The sequence below is a fragment of the Kogia breviceps genome, chromosome 9 (assembly GCF_026419965.1).
Source record: "Kogia breviceps isolate mKogBre1 chromosome 9, mKogBre1 haplotype 1, whole genome shotgun sequence".
NCBI classification, from domain to species: domain Eukaryota; kingdom Metazoa; phylum Chordata; class Mammalia; order Artiodactyla; family Physeteridae; genus Kogia; species Kogia breviceps.
In genome coordinates, this window is record NC_081318.1 from 51,169,569 (window position 1) to 51,191,734 (window position 22,166).

The 22,166-nt window shown below is 41.9% G+C and overlaps 1 protein-coding gene across 6 annotated transcripts in view; it reads left to right on the forward strand.

The window, feature by feature from the left end:
- Positions 1 to 22,166, forward strand: part of OSBPL3 (oxysterol binding protein like 3) — a 191,801-nt gene that overhangs the window by 61,071 nt on the left and 108,564 nt on the right. For 4 of the 6 annotated variants that reach the window (XM_067042457.1, XM_067042460.1, XM_067042459.1 and 1 more), the window contains exon 2: positions 3,440 to 3,580. The exons of the other annotated variants lie outside the window; for them this stretch is intronic. The gene's annotated coding sequence lies outside the window, so the exon portion shown is untranslated. The remainder of the gene's footprint in view (positions 1 to 3,439; positions 3,581 to 22,166) is intronic. 6 annotated transcript variants of the gene reach the window in all.

Genomic DNA, 22,166 nt, shown 5'->3' on the forward strand with positions numbered 1-22,166 from the left:
CAAACATTTATTTCTTACAGTTCTAGAGGCTGGGAGGTCCAAGGACCAGGTGCCTGCAGATCCACTGGCTGGTGAGCACCCCCTTCCTGGTTTGTAGGTGGCTATCTTCTTGTTGTATCCTCACATGGCTGAGAGCAGAGACAGGAAGCAAGCCTAAGGCCACTAATCCCATTCGTGAGGGCTCTACCCTCATGACTAAATTACCTCCCAGTGGCCCCATCTCCAAATACCATCACATTGAGGATTAGGCGTCAGTATATGAATTCTGGGACTACACAATCAATCAGTCCATACCATATAGATATTTTATTTTTGTTTATCCATTTATCAGTTGATAGATACTGGCGTTTTTCTACCTTTTAACTATTATGAATTCTGCTGCTATGAATATTCTTGTGCAAGTTTTTGTGTGGACATACATCTTCAGGTTTCTTGGGTATATACCTAGGAGTGGTATTGCTGCCTCATATGATAAATATGTTTAATATTTTGAGGAACTGCCAGACTGTTTTTCAAAGTATACATAGCTACCAAAGAGCATGAGCGTTTCAATTTCTCAGCATCCTTGCTAACCACTGTTATTGTCTGCCTCTTTGTTTGCTTCTCTCTTTTTTGTTGTTGTTGTAATTTTGGTTTGCATTTCTTTCATGGTTAATGATGTTAAGCATGTTTTTTCATCTGCTTATTGACCACCTGCGTGTCTTTCTTGGAGAAATGTCTATTCAGGTTCTTTGCCTGCTTAAACAATTGGGTTATTTTTTCATTGTTGGGTTGTAAGAATTATTTCTATACTCTAAATAATAGACCCATATCAACTGTATGATTTGCAAGTATTTTCTCCTGTTCTTGGCTTGTCTTTTCATTTTCTTGATTTTATCCTTTGAAGCATAAAAGTTTTTAATTGTAATAAAGTCCAACTTACTATTTTTTTTTTTTTTTTTTTTTTGCTTTTGCTTTAGGTGTCATATCTGAGACTCTGACCTAATCCAAGATCAGGAAGATTTACCCCTGTGTTTTCTTTTAAAGGTTTATAGTCTTAGCTTTTACATTTAGGACTTTGGTCAATTTTGGGTGAATTTTTGTATGTAGTATGAAGTAGGGTCCAGCTTCATCCTTTTGCATGTGAATATCTCCTTTTCCCAGCACCATCTGTTGAAAAGACTCTTCTTTCCCCCACTGAATCGTCTTGGTACCTTTGTCAAAATGAATTGACCATAAGAGTGAGAGTTTAATTTCTGCATTCTTACTTCCCTCCTTTTAGCTATATGTTTATCTTTCTGCCAGTAAACACTGTCTTGATTCCTGTAGCTTTGTAGTTAGTTTTAAAATTGGGAGGTGTGAGTTCAACAAATTTGTGAAGATAATTTTTTTTTTTTTTTTTGCGGTACGCGGGCCTCTCACTGCTGTGGCCTCTCCCGTTGCGGAGCACAGGCTCCGGATGCGCAGGCTCAGCCGCCATGGCTCACGGGCCCAGCCGCTCCGCGGCATGTGGGATCTTCCCAGACAGGGGCACGAACCCGCGTCCCCTGCATCAGCAGGCGGACTCTCAACCACCGCGCCACCAGGGAAGCCCTGTGAAGATAATTTTTTGATGTGATGTTGATAGTTACTCTCCTACCTCACGTACTTTGAGATATCTTTTCTCTGCCATCATGAGGTCACATTAGAAATGTAACTTTGAAGTAGCCATGAATTCAGTTTCAGGTCTAACCTCACTATTCTTGTATAAAAGGTATGGATTTGGAGTCAGGCAGATTACAAAAGTTTGACCACTACCTCTGTCTCATTTTTCTAACTGTAATATAAAGCTTAGGACCTAAGTCAAAGGATAGTCCTGAGAATTAAAAAATGTAACATTTATAAAAGTATCTAGCATGATGCCTGAGAAATGATAGATAGAAAATAAATATCTGTTGCCTTTCCCATGTCCTCATGGATGCAAAAACTTGCCCTGTACCTTGTAAGATGGTTCTGAATTCTTAAAGTCAGCCTTCTTCCATTTGGAAATTGTTTTCCCCAAAGTCATCATATGGATTGGTATTACTGAATTTGCTAGTCTGTTCTGTGGTGTTGTCTCTAGTGTAGTGTTTTCGACTTTCTTCACTGCTTTATCTCCAATGCCTAGAATTTTGCCTAACCAATAGTAAGTGATGAATAAACATCTGTTAAGTGAATACTAGATGTTGATCCCATTTCTTGTGTACTTGGGTAAGTATAGTGCGCATTGCTAGGAGATACGTGTTTAGGTAGTCCTGCACAACAGTTGTGTGAGTAATTTCTGAGATCTTTTCCCCCAAATTTCTTTGAGCACTTTGTCCAGTTAACCGAGAATGTCATTCCCTGGGGTGGTACTTCTTTCCTCCAAATGATGTTGGACTTCCTATGCAGATGTTTTCTCTTCAGGGTGATTTCAGACTGAAATGGGAAGCATCGAGTCTGAGTAGTAAACTACAGAAAGCAAGGAGGAAGGGGAGTGGGGAAGTTGGGTTTGGAGGACGATAAGTGATAATGAGAGACCAGGCAGGGACATTTAGGGAAGATTGGGTCAAACAGGGAAGCATGTTCCCAGTCTCTGAACATTGCTTATGGTTTTTATGCAGCAATCATGGCTTTTCGTGATTCTCTAGACCTCTCAAGTCTAGACATGAAACTTTAAGCAAAGGGTATCCAAATGTTACTACTGGCTGTTATGAGCCTGATTCATAGCCAAGAAATGGTGCTTGTGTGTGTTAGGCTATTATCTGTATGACAGATAAACCAGCCTTTAAAGGTTAAGAGTTCAGTTCATTTCATGGATTCATAGGATAATTGAGCTTTCAAGCTAGACTGGATCATCAGGCTGAAGGAATGTCAAAGTATTACCTCAGAGAATGGATACCATAGTCAGAAAGGTTTGGAATGGGTTGAACAAAGTTAACCCATTTGGCTTTTATTGTAGTTTGCTTGTTTCAACCGCAGGACCTCTCAGCAGAACCTTCAATGTGCCAATACATATTACACTGTGTCTTCAAGAGGGAATATAGGAGCAGTATTTCCCAAGGGGACCAGTCTGTGAGGACCTGCTTTTTCTCCCACAGACAGCCCTGTGCGACTGTTATTTGGCGGAGTACATTTTGAATAATTATGACCCAGGATAACAACTTTATTTTTCAGTCACGAAATTTGATTTCTTAGTCTTTTTGAGCTGCTGTTTCTAGGAAGGGTCATGACTGCTGGTATATTACATAGAAGCTGACTGTGTCTGTTGTCTCACTTGTCAAAAAAGTGAAAGCTTAACTTAGAAGCTAAAATCAAACTCCTGAAACATTGCATATATGTATAGATAACTTCCTTCCAGGATCTGACTTTTTTTTTTTTTAATATGTTACTTGTTTAGCTTGGTCTGTGTGGTACCTAATGACCCGTGATCTACTGAACTGGTAAAAATTGATTTCTGCAGCTTTTGCTCTGATACACCTTTTAAAAGATAGAGGACAGGAAGAGGCAGAAGGAGGAGGAAGGACCCATACCAAACAAGCCCACTGACTTTTGCTATGGAATAAACAACAACGTGAGCAGCTACCTTGTTCTGAGTTGTCAGGTAAGCTTGTCATGCCTGGAATGCATTCTTGGAGTTCTGTGGTAGAGCAGACTGTATCCAATCACAAATGTGGTTGCAGCTACCCTGTGCTCCTAATGGCTCTTCCATCTTCCCTCCCTCAACCCAAACACCCTCCCTCCTTCTTCCTCCAAGTCACCTAATAGACTTCGTTTATTTGACTTTCCTTTAAGGGGAGGAAGGGTTTCTTTTAAGGTGGTGGGGGGGGTGCAGAGAGAGAAAGAGAAGGAGAGAGTGTGTGTGTGAGAGAGTGAGAGAAATAGAAAGAGAGAGAGAAGGATGTATGTATAGATAAGAAGAAAGGGAGGGAGGGAGGGGAAAAGGAAGGAAAGAGAGAAAGAAAGAAAAAGGAAGAAAGAAAGGAAAGAAAGAGAAAAGGAAGGAAGGAAAGAAAGAAAAGAAAAGAAAAGAAAAAATAAAAAAGAAAGAACCTGGGGCTTCCCTGGTGGAGCAGTGGTTGGGAGTCCGCCTGCCGATGCAGGGGACACGGGTTCGTTTCCCGGTCCGGGAAGATCCCACGTGCCGCGGAGCGGCTGGGCCCGTGAGCCATGGCCGCTGAGGCTGCGCGTCCGGAGCCTGTGCTCCGCAACAGGAGAGGCCACAGCAGTGAGAGGCCCGTGTACCACAAATAAAAAAAAAAAAAAAAGAAAGAAAGAAAGAAAGAACCTGTCTAGGTATTGGAAGAGGTCTTAGTGGTGTAACTGCCTTCACTTCCAGTAAATCCAGTTTGTGTGTGTTGGTGTGTCACCACTGATGTGTAACAACAGCACAGTTGGGATTCCCAGTGTTGGTAGTTTCCATTCACACCTCCAGTTAAAAGTCCCCAGACCTGCTGTTTTTTCTTATCTACATTTTCCACGTTCTTGGGAGGCCCGCATTACCTTGCCTGACCGACTGTGGGGAGGGAGGTCTGACAAAGGACAGCTCTCTCATGTTGAAGCATAGTGTTCCTCTAAAAACTGAAGCACAACCAGAGAAAGGAGGGTCAGAGGATGAAGAGGTCTGGTGAAGGTATTTGAGTCAGAGTCTGAGATTGGTGAGTGTCAGGGTAATAAGAGAAGCACAGATCAGGTGACCATTTTAGGAAAATGAACCATACAAATCAGAAAAATAATTACTATTTTACATTTATTTCAACGATGTGTGTTCCTTACTTTAAAGATCAAGCAAAACAAACAAAAGGCTCAAAGGAGAAATTAAAATATTACCCCAAAATCTCAACCATAAACTAACCAATGTTAACATTAATTTCAGGCTTGGCTCTGTACATATAATGGGAGGGAGGCATAGAGGGAGAGAGAGATAAACGAGGGGCAGATATAATTGTCTAAGACTGAGTTCAAGCTAAACATAGGTTTAAAAGTAAAATATCCTATTTGATCTTGAATTTAACAAAAGGAAAAAGTGGCTAGTCTGCTGAAAAGTTATTCTTTATCCAAAGAGGATTAGTTCTCTAAATTCAGGGGAGAGATGAAAACCTCTGAGGGCCTGGGAGTGAGACTGGGTTGGGCAAGCTGTTACGATGTAATAAACAATCTGACTCTTTTGCCCAGCAACCCTCTCCTGATATCAGATTTGTCGTTTGTTTTATTTTCATTTTGTTAGGATTTATACTTTTAACAGTAGCTCTACTTCCCCTGGTTATTTCCCCACTTATTTAACCCCAATCAATGCACTGTTAACCATTGGTCTTTTTTCCATGGCTTTGTCATTCTTGATAATTTAACATTTGGTGGGTTTCATCATCATTAAGGTTTTTTTGGCAAAGGCTTTTTGGAAGCCATATTTCCTGAGTTGTTTTATCTTTGGGAATTGTTGCTTATTGCCTTTATTTTTGAGAGACAACTTTTCTATTGCCAAATTGCCTCCTAAAGAGGTTATACTGATCTATATTTTATTAGCGATTTATGAGAATGCCTGTTTTGTTTTGCTTTTTTTTTGTGGTACGCGGGCCTCTCACCGCTGTGGCCTCTCCCGTTGCGGAGCACAGGCTCCGGACAAGCAGACTCAGCGGCCACGGCCCACGGGCCCAGCCGCCCCGCAGCACGTGGGATCCTCCCGGACCGGGGCACGAACCCGTGTCCCCTGCCTCGGCAGGCGGACTCTCAACCACTGTGCCACCAGGGAAGCCCTGAATGCCTGTTTTGAATGGGGAACTCTTAAGAATATTTGTTTGCCTGAAATGGTGGAATTGTATTGGGCAATAATACATTTGAGCTGGTAATCGTATATCAGATTATGGAAACACTTGAATGTTGGGAAATTGGCTGTTTTCTTAGTGAATTTCTCATTTCCTCACTAAAGTAACAACAGCTTTCCTGCAAGCCAAAAGATAACTACTGGGCAGCTTTGTGGAGCTGTTTCTAGGACTTTGCAAATTGTGCAGGAACCCTTTTAAAAGGCTCTCCCCCCTCCTCCCCACTCTCTGTGAAAAGGCACCTCGTTGGCTGAAGATGGAGTTTTTTTTGCCATCTGAAGATAGCAGAAAGTGGTAAATATGTTCATCTACTAAAAATTTGGCATCTGATAATTGTTTGAATTGATAATACTTTTTTTTGTTCTGAAATATGATCTTGTGCTTCATGTTACAGACCCTTGTCTTTAAACTGAGCAGCCATTATAAGCCATTCCTAAATGACACTGAACTTCACATATCTTTTCATAACATTCCTAATGGTTTTCCATTGGAGCTGTCTGTTGGAGGAGCTAATCTCTATACTGACACAGTTTGAAGTACTTGGAAGTTTCAGTTGGGCTTACTACTAAAAATCCCTGCTCACCTCATGCAGAAAACTAGTAGCCTCTTTCACTCCTTAATTCATTGTCTCCAAACAATGGAAGGAGTGGGGAAGAAACTTACCCAGATGACTGAATACGTTTAAGTTTGGCCACCATACCTATGATGACTCAGCTGTCTACCAGCCATTGACTTTTCCAGAGTTGGTAAGAGTGAGAACACACGTGGAGGATTTCAGGAGGCAGAAATATCCCAAGGTGTTCTCATTTTGTGCTCAGGGAAAGGAGGGAGAAAATAAGTGGTTTAGAATGGTGTGGTCTAAAGCTGTGATGTCTGATATGGTAGCTACAGCCACATGTGGCTATGAAAATGTAAACGATTTAAAATTAAGATTTAAACTTCAGTTTCTTAGTTGCACTGTCCACATTTCAAGTGCTCAGTAACCAGATGTGGCTAGAGGCTGCAATGTCAGACAGCACCCAAAGTTCTGTTGGCTAGCTCTGGTTCACATGCTGCAGTTTTATTTCATGATCATTCAGGGTTCATTACAGCCTTAATGAGTGCTCTCCTGTCTTTTCTCCCTCCCTCCTACTGCTTTCAATCATTCTGCCCCAGCTCAAATAATGAAGAACTGCTCTTCATATTGCCTTGCTGGCATCCTCTGGGTGTGAGGTGGGGGAATTGCCGTTTGCATAGCGCCGGGACTTCTTTGATGACAGATGCTGTCTAAATACAAAATGGTGTGTTGAAACACCCTCAAATGTGCTAACCCCCCTCGTTCAACCGATATCTACAATGAATACACAAATAGGGGAATTGAGTGAAGAGCGGAGTCCTGGTTGCTGAAAATTATTTCAAATATTAGCCGGATAGAATCCAGCTAGAGTTCTGATAATTTACATCTCACTTTTGTCTTAGATTTTCTTATTTGTAATTTCTGTTACTTATTACTTTTTTGTTACATTCTCATTAGATACAAACTCCTAAACAATTAGGATCCATGTTTCTACAAAATTTTCAGTTTCATAAATGGATACTTTCGAGTATTTATTTTCCTATTTCTGAGATGAAATCTTCTAGAAGCTAGTGGAATGGGAAGGGGACACAGGCCATCAATTTGGTTTTGTTTTTATATTTATTTATTTATTGAGATAGTTGATGTAGAATACTATATAAGCTTAAGGTATACAACATAGTGATTCACAATTTTTTTTTTTTTTGCGGTATTTGGGCCTCTCACTGTTGTGGCCTCTCCCATTGCAGAGCACAGGCTCCGGACGCACAGGCTCAGTGGCCATGGCTCACGGGCCCAGCTGCTCTGCGGCGTGCAGGATCCTCCCTGACCAGGGCACGAACCTGTATCCCCTGCATCGGCAGGTGGACTCTCAACCACTGCGACACCAGGGAAGCCCCACAATTTTTAAACATTATACTCCATTTATAGTTATAAAATGTTGGCTATATTCTCTGTGTTGTACAGTATATCCTTGCAGCTTATTTATTTTATATATAGTAGTTTATACTTCCTAATACCTTACTCCTATCTTTCCCCTCCTTCTTTCCCTCTCCCCACTGGTAACCACTCGTTCTCTATATCTGTGAGTCTGTTTCTTTTTTGTTATATTCACTGGTTTTATTTTTTAGATTCTGCATATAAGTGATATCATACAGTATTTATTTTTCTCTGTCTGACTTGCTTCACTTAGCATAATACCCTCTAAGTCCATCCATGTAGTTACAAATGGCAAAATTTCATTCTTTTTTAACGGCTGAGTAGTATTCCATTGCATGCCTATGTGTGTGTGTGTGTGTGTGTGTGTCTGTGTGTGTGTGTGTGTGTGTGTGTGTGTATATATATATATATATATATAAAACACCTCTTCTTTATTGATTCATCTGTTGATAGACACTGAGGTTGCTTCCATATCTTGGTAATTGTAAATAATGCTGCTATGAACATTGGGGTGCATGTATCTTTTCAAATTAGTGTTTTTTGTTTTTTTCAGATATATACCCAGGAGTGGAATTGCTAGGTCGTATGGTAGTTCTGTAGTGAGTTTTTTGAGAAACCTCCATACTGTTTTCCACAGCGGCTGCACCAATTTACATTCCCACCAACAGTGCATGAAGGTTCCCTTTTCTCCACATCCTCACCAACATTTGTTATTTGTGTTCTTTTTGATGATAGCCATTCTGACAGGTGTGAGGTGATGCCTCGTTGTAGTTTCGATTTGCATTTCTCTGATGATTAATGAGGCTGAGCATCTTTTCATGTGCCTGTTGGCCATCTGCATGACTTCTTTAGAAAAATGTTCAGGTCTTCTGCCCATTTTTTTTTTTTTTTTTTTTTTTTTTTTTTTGTGATATGCGGGCCTCTCACTGTCTCCTGTTGCGGGGCACAGGCTCCAGATGCGCAGGCTCAGCGGCCATGGCTCACGGGCCCAGCCGCTCCGCAGCATGTGGGATCTTCCCGGACCGGGGCACGAACCCGTATCCCCTGCATCGGCAGGCGGATTCTCAACCACTGCGCCACCAGGGAAGCCCCTTCTGCCCATTTTTGAATTGGGTTGTTCTGTTTTTTTGATGTTGAGCATCAATTTGATAAATAACCTGCCACATGCCAGGTTCCGTGCTAGTTGTAGGAAATTGAAAAACAAAGCAAGAGTTAGACACAATCTTCAAATTGCTTCTGATCTACATGCTCTACTGGAGGGAAAAAACAGCCATGAATGGTTAGCACTAGCGGCAGAGTTGCTCTTACCTTTTTCTTGCCTTTTTAACTTTAGTCTACCAATAACCACTTAATTCTTTTTTAACCTGTTTTCTCTGCCTTTTCATTCTGTTTCTCCTTATAACTGTTTTTCAGTTTGTACTGGTTTAAAGTGTCTCATGCTTATTTTCTTGCAGTAGTCCATCCCCTAGGAGAGGAAAACTCCCTGTGTCCTTTTTCCTTCCCACCTACATTTGCTAAGTTACTGACTTGTTGCTTTCTCTTGGGCCTCTTACAAGGGATTGTTTACTATTGCCCTGGCCATATTCCCCAAATATATATCGGGCAATTCTTTTATAGAATTTGTTTTTGAAGCTTGTGTCTCAGTTCTAGGGTTATTTTTAGTTAAGGAGACAAACAACTTGAAGTGTGTACATCTGATACCTTAACTACAACCACTAGGTATTTCGTTTCTTGTTATTTGAGAGCATTCAGGTACCGCTGATGGAGCATTATTCATTGTTAGCTTAATGTTTCCATTGCTGAAAAGACTTTAGTAGATTTTTATGGGAGATAGAGAAGTTTTAAGAAATCACATTCACATTTTACAGTGACTCAATGGATAGTCTCTTTAGATCAGTAATGAAATGCGTCTGTGGTTGCCAGTTGTTAAAACCTACCCTGCTTCCGCCAGCAGTTGTCAGTTAAGGGAGGGATCGCAACACCCACTGATAAAATTCAAACCACAAGATGTTATTTTAAGTTTTTGGGTGGCGCTCTCTCTTCTTACCCTTTACACTAAGTCACATCCTGCTCTGCGTTTTAATTTGGTACAAATTAGATGCAGTAGACATAGGTCTGGCATTAGACACTAAAGTGAAATTAAATGCTAAAATGAAAGAGGGAAGTTTTGTGGAGTGAATCTATCCTTTCTGGATGCAAGATTAGGAAGTGGTTCTCAATCCTCATGTCTCATCACAGTCACCTGGCGAGCTGGCCCAGGCCTCATCCCAGAGCATCTGGATGACCTGGTATGGAGTGGGGCCACACTTTGGTATTTTGTAGACACTCCCCAGGGTGATCCTGTCCTATAGCCAGGCTTGGGAAACATGGTGTGAGGTGTCCTCCCCACCCTCCACATTCCCCTCTACCTAGTCAAGTCCTGTCCACATCTTTAAGGCTCCCCTCGGGCCACTTCTTTCAAAGTTCACAGCTTCAGCCCCCCTGAACTCTTCCCTGTGACTGTCCACCGAACCTACTAGATAGCCCACCCTGAACTGTGTTCTGACTCATTTCATCTACACACGTCTTATCTCCTGATCAGAGCAGTTTACTCCTTGGATTAAACTACTGCTTAGTTGTCACTTGTTTTTATCATTCAGGGTTAGCACAGCTATGGACACTTAATAGGGATTTAATCGATATGAATTGAGTCGAATTGTCATCAGCGTAGTTATTCTCTTTCATCCTCTTGTCTTTCACTATAGCTTCCTTTATTAGCCCGCCTTTGTCCATCAGTGTTTCTTCCTCTAGAGACAGGTCAGGGTGGCTAAACTGCGGAAGGAGAAGCAAACTCAGCCCGTTTCTGATTTTACCATATTCAAGAGTGGAGGGATGGGCGTATGCCCTGTGGACTCATCCCTCTCCACCCAGAACATTCAGTGCTCCTGCTCTAGAGTGGCTCTCAGGACCACGTGGGGGGGACATGCAACAGACAGGGGGCCCGTCTTGCTGGAGAAGGTGAAATGATTTGAGGATGGATCTCTACCGAAAGGCCTACTGAAGAATAGGGGGTTGTTTTAGGAGATAATATACTCCTGGAACTTGGAAACAGTAGCTTTCTTTGCTTTTTCAAACAGTGAGGATTCTTAACTGCCAATGGTTCAAGGGTTCCTGTTTCTGGGCCCAGCAAGCTGACCATTGAAGAGATGGTTGGCAACTTCCTGTCGAAGGGTACAGAGGTGACCCAAGATTCCTGATTGTAAGGTATGCTACCTTCTTAGGGCCTGCATTATTTGCACTAAATCTCTGTAACTGAGAGACCCCCAAATTAAGTGGCTGTAACAAGACTGAAGTTTATTTCTCCCTCATGTAACTGTCCAGATATGGTTATTCCTGGGCTTGTACAGTGACACTGACATCTTCAACCAGTGGCTTTCATTTCTGGGTCTACTTGTTACCATCTCTCAGTCCTCAGGAATGGGGAAAGGACAGGGAATGTGCACATCTTTTTAGCACAGCTTCTACTCACATCTCATTGGTCCCCACCAAATTGCAAGGAAGGCTGGAAATGTAGCCTCTAATTAGATGAGCTCGTGCCCAACTAAACTTGAGAGTTCTGTGATTAAAGGAAGGGAAATGGATAGTGGTGAGCAACAAGCCAAGGCATACATGATAAGCTGCCAAAATATCAGATCTACAAACCATCACCCTGTTCATTGGTTTGCATAAAAATACACTAAAAGAAACCACAAATGTATCTCCGGTGCTATGATGTCATGATAGGAAACTGAAGATCTCCAGAGGGATGTGTGATGTTTCTACCTTTCTGGGGAAGGTAGACCACGAGCTGGAAGAGGATGCAGAAAGTGTACAAATAACTGTCGCACAGATAGTGTTGACAAACAGGGTTTGGTGTTCAGGGAAGACTCTTGGCGTCTCTGAGGACAAGTGTGTTTGGCAAGAGATCTGCCAACCTGATCAAGAGAGTTCAACTGAAATTTGATGGGAAGGAAAAACCGTTGAAACTTGATTGGATAGAGAGCAATATGCATAGCAAAGAGAAGACCAGTAGCCGAGGAGGAGAACTTCAGTAATTCATTTGAAAACACCTGGGAAGCAGGGAGTTTATAGTAATACCTGTAGCTGTTTGCCATCTTGCAGCTTATGAGGACTAAGCAAAGTAAACATTAAAAGTGGGGCATAGATTTGATCATCCACTTTGTCTCACCAAGGTTAGGATGGTTCTTATGACGAAAATATGATTCTAGAAGGGAATATTTTGCTTTCAAGAAGCAGGCCTATGGAAATCCAGGCCTAAAGGTAAATTTCTAGGTAAGGGGGGTGGGGAGAGAGAAACCACAGAAAGTATGTTGTAGTAGGGTCAATATCATGGATTGTCAGACTGGTTACAGATGATGCTTTCTCCCCAGAGACTGTAACTCTGGAAGGGATGCCAAATGTGCTGATAAAACCCACTGGCAGTTTTATTCTGCTAATTTCTTATAAACTCTTGATTTGTTTTGCTGATCATTTCATTTTTAAGAAGACTGAGAAAATAATGCAAGGAAGGATATCTCTTTCTGACCCAACAAAAAGCATTGTCCAGTGATATAAAGCGATGGGAACCAGGAGATGAAATCCCTAAAGAAGCATGCTTTGGGCATAGCTATCGACACTAGAAACATTTCAAACAGTTCAGAGAAAAGAAAGAAATGATCTCTCTTGTGGCCAAAGAAAATGGTAAGGAGACTTCAAAAGGAAGGGATACTTAAAATGTTCTGAAATTTACATGTAATCCCAAATAATTCCAGTGAAGAGGGAAGGAGGATGGCTTCTTGGAAATAGATCATTGTGCTCACACAGAGGACTTTTCCCCTGTTAACTCAGATTAATGAAGGATATTCAATCTGATTTAACAATCATTACTAGTAATCTTTAAGTTGCTTTCCCACAAGAAGGTAAAGATGAGTAAAATGCAGTTACTGAGCATGATGTAGACCTAACGTCTAGTGGTAAGGTTACAAAGAGTAACCTCAAAATGTGGGCAACTTCTCACATACTTTGAGGCACGAAAGTAAAGCAGGGGTTCAAAAGAGAAACAAAACCAGGGGTCAGTGTGGTTTCAGAAAGGGTTTCATGGAGCAGATGATGCTTGCAATGATCTTTGGAGGGTGGAGGGAATTTTCACAGATGGAGGAGAGGCATCGTGTTAGAGGGTGCTTTGCAGAGAAGAACTAGCAAGAACCAAGGCATAGTGACGTGACTGCAGGAGAGTTTACAATGTAAGGTATGTATATGTGAGTTTTTAGAGTTGAGGTTTGAGTAATAACAGCTGAAATATAATTGACTGATGGCTGCCAAGTACTGTGCTGAGTGTGTGACCTGTATTATTTCAGTCAATCTTCACAAAACTGAGTACTATTAATAGACCCTCTTTTCAGATGAAGAAACAACTCAGAAGTTTAGTAACACACAGTAAGTGGTAGATAGAACCAGAGTCTGAAGCCATTTAAATTTAACTGCGTTGTGAAGGGCTTAGGATTTTTAACGAAGTTCAGTGACCAGTGGGAATTTGGAGTAGAGGAGAGACACTGGAATCTGTTTGGAAAGATGAACTGGGCCAGGAAATATAGAGTAGATTGAAGTGATGGGAAAGAAAAAGTGGAGACCCCCCTAATCAAAAATGGATTGCTGGCTGTAGGTGTGGAAGAACAGAAAACAAGTTTTGGGGTGAGGAGGTGAGTGTCAGGACAGAGCTAGGATCTGCTGTATTGGGGCATCTGGGAGAGAAAGTTGGGGTGGACCTGGAGAGGGGTGGTTGTCTTAATCAGAGTCAGGGAAGCCAGCACAGGTTATCAGCATGAGGGAGCGATAGGTTTGCTCTTGAAGTAAGCAGTAGGCTTCCTGTTCTAGTGATAAATCTAGGGGCCATCCACCAGGCTGTGGGCTGGAGGAAGGTGAGGACAGCAGAGTGAGTAGCAAGCTATCTTACTAGGATGTGTGGGCGTGGGTAAAATGATCAAGAGCTAAGGCTCATAGAGAGAAGTGGATGGAGGGAAAAACACCGGTAAATGCCTATGTATTAACTGGGAGGGAGAAAGAGGAGCCGGTAAGCCACACTTTAAAGTTAGGAAGAACTTTAGTTAAGAGTATTAAGTGTTACACAAACATGTTAGAAGAAAGTCTGCAGAACTAACATCAGGAATGAGCTGAGACTTGCAGAAGGTGGTTAAAAACTATAAAACAGCTTTGCAAATGTGTATCCAGAACTACATGAATAAGTAAAAGATAATCTTCTGGGTGTGGAAATTTTCTCTGCTCAAAACATCAGGAGTCAAAAGAATTGTTCCAATTCTACTTGTTTCCCATCTTTTTTTTTTTTTTTCCTAAAGGAGAAGTACCAACTGAAAAGAACTAAATACACACAGAGGAGAGGGAATCGGAACCTTAGACTGGTGAAGGGGTGGGAACCATGTACCTATCTCTGCTAAACAGGTTGTGGGTGCCAGTTCGGCCCAGAACACACCAGGGGACTGAATTCCTTCAGTCTGCACGGGACCTCTGAGAGTAAACTGTGCCGGATGAAAGAGATCACAAGCCTAAGTAAGGACAGGCAGATGCTGTCATGATTATTAGAAAGAGAAAGGAAATTTCAAAAAACTCTAGACCAGTGATTCTCAACCCTAGGTGCACATTGAAATCTATTGGGGAGCACTTAAAAATACTGCTGCCAGACCCCACCCCCAAAGTTCATGATAACAGTGGTATAAGGACTTTATGCCACCCCTTAGGACATTCTGACAAGCATCCAGGGGTAAAAAAAATCACACTCCATATAGGTGAGTTCTGTCCATCCACTGCAAAATTCTTGAATGTACTGTTACTAAAGAAGTGAACAGTTCACATTAGAAAAGGAGCCAGTCTGGGTTCACTTAAGACAAAACATGCTGCATTTCTCTAGTTTCCCCTTGTGTTTAGGTTACTAGATCATAAAACTACTACAGACACAGTAGATCTTATTTTTACTAGTTGACACCTGAGGATTGGGGGGGAGAATCATCCCCAGCTTGGGAACTTGTCTCAGGAGGGCTGGCGGAGGGGAAAAATAGGTGAGATCTTCAACATTGGGAACCACCAATGGGATACAGAGTGTTTAGTGAGAATCTGGTAGCTGTTGAGGAGGACACAGCCTAATGAAGTCGAGCCAGCAGCAAAAGCCACTGTCTCAAGGGACATCTGTGCTATGGGGTGTGGGTGTAAGTGCTCAAAGCGGAGCCCATGTGACCAAGAGTAGGGGCTCAGCTTTGGAGCCAAGCCCTGGGCATCAAGGCAGCCAGCCAGTATTGCAAGATGAGAGTGTTTATGCATAGCAAGCTCTTCCCATTTTTTAAGGATGTCAGACTTCTGAAAAGTCTGTTTGAAGTATTTGATAAGGAGTCTGTCTTGTGATATCATTGTGAACAAGGTGGAAAATTAAGGTCTAAGCCAATGGCTTCTCTTCTGGTGATGAGTAGGCTTTGTTTAGGTGTGGAACATGGAATTTTCATTATAATCATTTGGAAATCACCTGTACCTCCTTCTCCACATCTGCCTGCAAGTGCTGCCTCCTAGAAATCCTGCCAGCTCTGAATGTCCATCTGTACACTTCTGAAAGGCTACTAGTAAGCTCCTTGGGGGTCTCTCCCAACCTTCTGTCTCCTTTCTTCACTGACATGCTGCTTTCTGATTCTGTGTGCTGGGGTTAGTATTTGTGTCTGTCCCTCCCTCCCTCTCGCTTGTTCTAAGGATGTTTGAGGCAGTTGGAGGCTAGGGCTTACCCAGGTAGATACAATGGAAGGCAGCCTACAGTAGGAAGCTAAGTAGAAAACTACCCACTGTCAGAACATCTTGCCAACAGCCCAGCAGCAGCTTGTACAACTTTCTAGCTTAAAAAAAGGATAATTTATTTAAACATCGTCTTATTTCACCAAGTCTTTGAAGTGGTTTCCAAGAATACACACACTACTCTGGAAATAGTGGGTAGTTGAGAGGATTGAAACACAGGGACAATAAAGGTAAGCCAGGTACACGGAAAGGCTCATCTTCTGCCACTGAAGTTTACCAGCAGTGCCACCATGAATCTGACTCATCCATCCTAGTGCCCCAGACAAAACGGGATATGTTCTCATATACAAATTCTCAGTGTCTAAAAGCCAAGAACAAGCCAGTCACTTAGGAGAGGCACTCTGATACTGAGACCTGAATATTTGCTTAAAAAGGTCCTATAAAGCAACCTTTGTCTTGTATGAATTGATTGGTTGGCCATTTGGAGGAGCAATTTGGAATATCTGGTGGAACTAAAAATAGTTCTACCTCATGATACGGCAGTTCCACTTATTTTAAAAAATCAGGCCACAGCGTCACAAGAAGCAGATCCTGCAGCACTGTTTTTAAGCACAAAGAATCAGAAACAACCTAAAGGAAGAATACGTTAAACAAGGCAGAGTCATACCATGGAACTATGTGGTAGGAATGAACTAGTGTATATGTGTGTATGTGTGCGTAATAATTTTGAGTGAAAATAAGCCAGTTGCAGAAAGAAATGTATGGTATGATACTGTTGACTGTGCAAAATTTTTTAAAAGTCAGAAAAATGATAGACATATTTATATAAATAAGGACGGAGACCTATTAATTTGGGGTGGTAGGAATACGGATACTTGTACATATCCTTTTTATTTTTCTGATTAAAAGGGAAGAGCAGCCACTGTCATGTTGGCAGGACAGTGACCACAACATTCTGTATGAACTCATCTAGAGATGACTACCGTGTCACCTTTTATATGCTTTTATATGATTAGTTCATTGAATCACCTCAGCAACCCCTTTGGGGCAATCCTTTAATTATTGCCATCTGTCAGATGAATCACTGAGGATTAGAGAAGCTGAAAACTTGCCTAAAGCCACCTAGTAAGGCTGGCTTTGAGGCCGTTTGAATCCAGAGCTTATAGTCTTAATTATCACACTACTCTACAGAATTTCCCAGTATCCTCAGGTGGGGTGGTGGGGTGGTTATTTACACACACACACACACACACACACACACACACACACACACACACACACACACACACACACACATAAGAAATCTCTTTCACTGTAGGTCAAGGGCATTAAGTCCAGAGGACAGTGTGGGGAAAGCGGTTCTTCCTAGATCAGAACAGTGCAGGTCCACCAGCTCGTGCATCTGATGATCTGACTTGGGCTAGGTGTACATATATTGTATATTTCTAGATCATTTGCTGGTGGCTCTCAGCCTTGTTTCCACATGAGAATCACCTGTGGAGGTTTTAGGACTTTCAAATCCTGACCCCACCTCAGGTTGCAACGTGATAGATCTGGGCTTGGTCATCAGAAGTTTAGAAAGTTCCCCACATAATTCTGATGTTCAGTCAGAGTTGAGATCCCTTGCTCTATAAAGTCCGGACAGTAAAATGTTCAAGGTTATAATGTTTGGTAAGAGCCTGGAGGGTTGATGCTTTGTGTTGAGAATCAAGGATAGATCCGTAGGTGGTGACTCTTGTGAATGTCTTATGAAATCGAGGCTCCTGATCTGGACCTCCACCTGCCCCACCACACCCATGTGGACCTTGGCAGGGTAGGATCTGTCCAACCAACTGTCTTCTAGTTTTCTGGAAAGCTGTTAGAGAAAACTTGCTGTGATAATTAAGCATGGGAGTGGGGACTGGAAGCCCATGTATCTGGCATTTACCATCCGTGGCTTAAAGGAGAAGCTAAGAAGTGGGACAGAGTCTCCCTTAGAAAAGAGCTCAGGGTCTACTCCATTTCCCGGATGGAAGGTATACCAGATGCCTCAAGGTTCTATGCCCAGATAAAGTATTCACCTATGGCAGTGGTCCTTAAACCTGTGCATCAGGTCACCGGAAGAACTTGTTAAAAATGGATTACTGGGCCCCACTCTCATTTCCGGACTCCACAGGTCTGTGGTGGGGTCTGAGAATTTGCATTTCTAACAAGCTCCCAGGTAATGTTGATGCTGCTGGTCTGAGGACCACTTTTTGAAAACCACAGGCCTAGGATAATAAAAGAAGGTTTTGGAGCTTCCAAAATCTGCCTTTTCAACAAGGATCCATGAGACTTTGAAGAAGGTGGATCTGGACATTTTGTGAAATTAGACATGACTGTGTGGTTATGGGGATTTGCAGTGGGTTGGCAGATTTGGTCCCAGAAATGCTAAGTAATGAACAAATTACCATCAAGCTATGGAGAAAACCTCAGTGCCCTTGACACTCTTCTTAGTAAATCTCCCTGTATGATTTACTTGGGTGAGGACAGAATTCACATGCCTATACAGTCTCTGAATGCTGCAAACAAAGGAAATGTCGGCCAAACACATAGAATGACAGTCACTCCCCAGAAATATCTTGACAGGCTGGAATCATGGGTCAAAACTAATATGAGGTAATTCAATAATAATAGAGGACCATCAAGTCCTGAATTTCAGCTAAAGGAAGTAAAGGAGTCCTGCTCAGAAAGAAGGAAACTCAGCTTCTCCACAATTCCTACCACATCAGAGTCCTAGATGTAAGGGCAGTGAGTGCTAGGAAGAGGTGTGTGTGTCCCCAAAGCTAGGACAAACTGAGGCAGTATTAACAGCTGCAGTGTGTATAAGGCAAGGAAGGGGATTGCTTCCTTCTTTCCTGCTATCCCCAGACCACACCTGGAGCTTGTCTTTAGATCTGGGCACTGTGTTCAGGGAAGTATAGACAAATTGAAGTGTAATCAGAGTTGGATTTCTGTGATTATGAGGATCAACTAAGAAATGGCTGATGAAAAATGTGACTGGTCTGGAGAAGAAAAGATTTGCTGGGTGGGAGGTGGCAGTGATGGTATTTCTGATGCAGGTTATGGTGGAAGAAGTGGTTCATATTGTTCTCTGTAGTGACGGAGGGCAGATCTAGGACCCATGTGTCCTAGTGAGACAGAGTTCAACTCTAAGTGAAAAACCACCTTTAACAAAAAATGGCAGGTTGCCCTGTTTCTGTCATAGGAAATGGTCAAGCAGGGATGACCTAGCAATTTACCGAAGGGATTCTTGCTTTGGATGAGAAGTTGGGCTGGAATTCACTCTGAGGTTCTATGATTCTGTGCAATGACTGACTAGTATTTCTGGGCTTTTCATTCTGTTCACTCAGTGGTGGCAAATAAATGGTTTGAGCAAAACTTACAATCTGGTGTCGCTGTCAAGTTTTTTGTCTCACGGAAGCTGCCACACTTCAAATTTGTGTTCCCATACATTTCTGTTGCTGGATTGAACTCTTGAGCAATAACTTGTTCCTCTCTGAAGAAATGGATTGCAAAGGGCATATAACACCCTTTGCATGGATCATGAGGGGGTAGAAATGGATATTCTGTTTCAATGTGACAGAGTAAGCATTTGAATATTTAGGCCTCTTGACCACTGTCTTCCCAGAGGGGAGAGAATACAACAGCAAATAGTTTATGTTTGCCCTTAGGGGAGAGGGGGTGGGGAATCCTTTACCTCTGAGCCTCAATACTCATCCCCCAGGAACAGTCAGATGTCAGAGCCCTTGGATCAGGCCAGCCGTCCAGATCGTTAACGCAGATTGGCCAGCATTTCACACAGAGGGCCAGGACCAGCTTTCCAAGGGCATCATGGTTAGAACTAGCTTCCAGAAACCTCTGATCATTTTGGAGCTTAGAGCCAAATAACCAAAGCCCTACTTTTGATCATGTAACATTTTGGAAATCAAGGTGTTTCAGAGAGCATCATTTCCAAAAAGATGTACGTCCAGGATTTGAATAATTTTCTTTTACCAAAGAAGACCAGAAGACCAGAAATGGATATTCCATTATACATATTTTGGTGTTAATTCAGTACATAATTTTTTAAAAAATAAATAAATTTATTTTTAAATTTATTTTATTTTTGGCTACATTGGGTCTTGGTTGCTGTGCGTGGGCTTTCTCTAGTTGTGGTGAGTGGGGGCTACTCTTCGTTGCGGTGCATGGGCTTCTCATCGTGGTGGCTTCTCTTGTTGCAGAGCACGGGCTCTAGGCACGCAGGCTTCAGTAGTTGTGGCACGTGGGCTCAGTAGCTGTGGCACGCAGGCTCTAGAGCACAGGCTCAGTAGTTGTGCACGGGCTTAGTTGCTCTGCAGCATGTGGGATCTTCCTGGACCAGGGCCCGAATGAACCCTTGCCCCCTGCATTGGCAGGTGGATTCTTGACCACTGCGCCCCCCGGGAAGCCCCTCAGTACATAATTTACCTATATATTTGTTGACTGAATTAAAAACGCACAACGTGAAAGCTGTGAGTTTCAGTTTTATTTGGGGGCTTACTGAGGACTGTAGCCTGGGATCCAGACAGCCTCTCAGATAGCTCTGAGGAACTGCTTTGAAGAGCTAGGGGGACAGGTCAGTAGGTATGTGATTTTGGAGAAGGGGTACATGCAATCAAGCACACATCTTGATAGAAAGTTGCTGCCAGTCACAAGGAACATATGTCTTAGTTAATGGTTTTAGTACTTTTCTAATTATGGGAAGATGCAAGAAACTGAGTGCATAAAATATCTAACTATCTGAAGGCCTGTTCTGCCAGTTATCGCAGAGCACAGAGTGACTCATTACTAATTCTGTTCCAAAATCCTTTCAACGTGTGTTGAAGGTCAGTGACTGCAGTGGCTAATCCTTGAACTGGGTGGCAAGGGACCTTCTTTAGTTGACATATCTTACTGGGAAATTTTAAATTAATGGAAACTGTATGCTCTCTGGTCTTCATGTGGGTTGTTTCCAAGGCTGGAAGCAAAACCTGTTTCTCAAGCAAAACATGACTGAGTGTGTGAGTGCAGAACCCCAGGACTAACAGATCAATAAATAGCTATGTTATATGCTGCTGTTTCAAACCTACAAGTTAATATTAAGTTGTATTTTTGGGCAGCCAATGGCAGTGAGTTATACGTTTTAATCTTTCTGCATTTATGTCTTGTCCCAAAGTAAGCATGCCGCTTTGACAATTAAAAAATCTGTTCACACTTGTGTTACGGATTTGGGGAAATGTTAATATATTGAAAGACAAAAACGTTTCAAAGTTCTGTAGAATGCTTATTTGTTTTCGGTTGCAAGAGGAGTAGAGGATCTTATCTTTGGTGCATACACCACTTTTAGGAAGCCGGGAGAGGAGGAAATGGAAGTAAGATCTGTTGAGTGTCTACTACCTTTAAGGCAGGACTTTTATCCTCATTTTCTCATTAATCCTCATAATTCCCCATTTCCTACATAAAAAAAAAACAAAAACAAAAAACCCCTGAAGATTGGAGAGGTTAATACATTGGTCAAGGTGCACAGAGTTTGTAATTAAGGAGCAGCAGTTCGAACCTAAGCCTTGCTCCTTCCAAGGCACATAGGTCTTAAAAAAATTTTTTTTTTAATTGAAGTATAGTTGATTTACAATGTTGTGTTAATTTCTGCTGTGCAGCAAAGTGACTCAGTTATACACATATATACATTCTTTTTTATATTCTTTTCCATTATGGTTTATCCCAGGGTGTTGAACATAGGTCCCTGTGCTATACAGTAGGACCTTGTCATCCATCCATTCTACATGTAATAGTTTGTATCTACTAACCCCAAACTCCCAGTCCATCCCTCCCCCACCACCTTGGCAACCGTGTCTGTTCTCTATGTCTGTGAGTCTGTTTCTGTTGCGTAGATACGTTCATTTGTGCCATATTTAAATTCCATGTAAAAGTGATATCATATGATGTTTGTCTTTCTCTTTCTGACTTACTCCACTTAGTATGACAATCTCTAGTTGCATCCATGTAGCTGCAGGTGGCATTATTTCATTCTTTTTTGTTGGCTGAGTAGTATTCCGTTGTACATATGTACCACATCTTCTTTATCCATTTCTCTGTTGATGGACATTTAGGTTCTTTCCATGTCTTGGCTATTGTGAATAGTGCTGTTATGAACAGGGGTGCATGTATCTTTTTGAATTATAGTTTTGTCTGGATAAATGCCCAGGAGTGGGATTGCTGGATCATATGGTAGTTCTATTTTTAGTTTTTTTAGGAACCTCCATACTGTTTTCCATAGTGGCTGCATCAGTTTACAGTCCCACTAACAGTGTAGGAGGGTTCCCTTTGCTCCATACCCTCTGCAGCATTTGTTATTTGTAACTTTTAAATGATGGCCATTCTGACCAGTGTGAGGTGGTACCTCATTGTAGTTTTGATTTGCATGTCTCTAATAATTAGTGATGTTGACCATTTTTTCATGAAAGCACATAGGTCTTGATGTGTATGTCTTCTTAGTGTCTTTTCCCAAATTGTATATTCTTTTCTTAGTGAAAATTTCTAAAATAAGTCTTAAAATA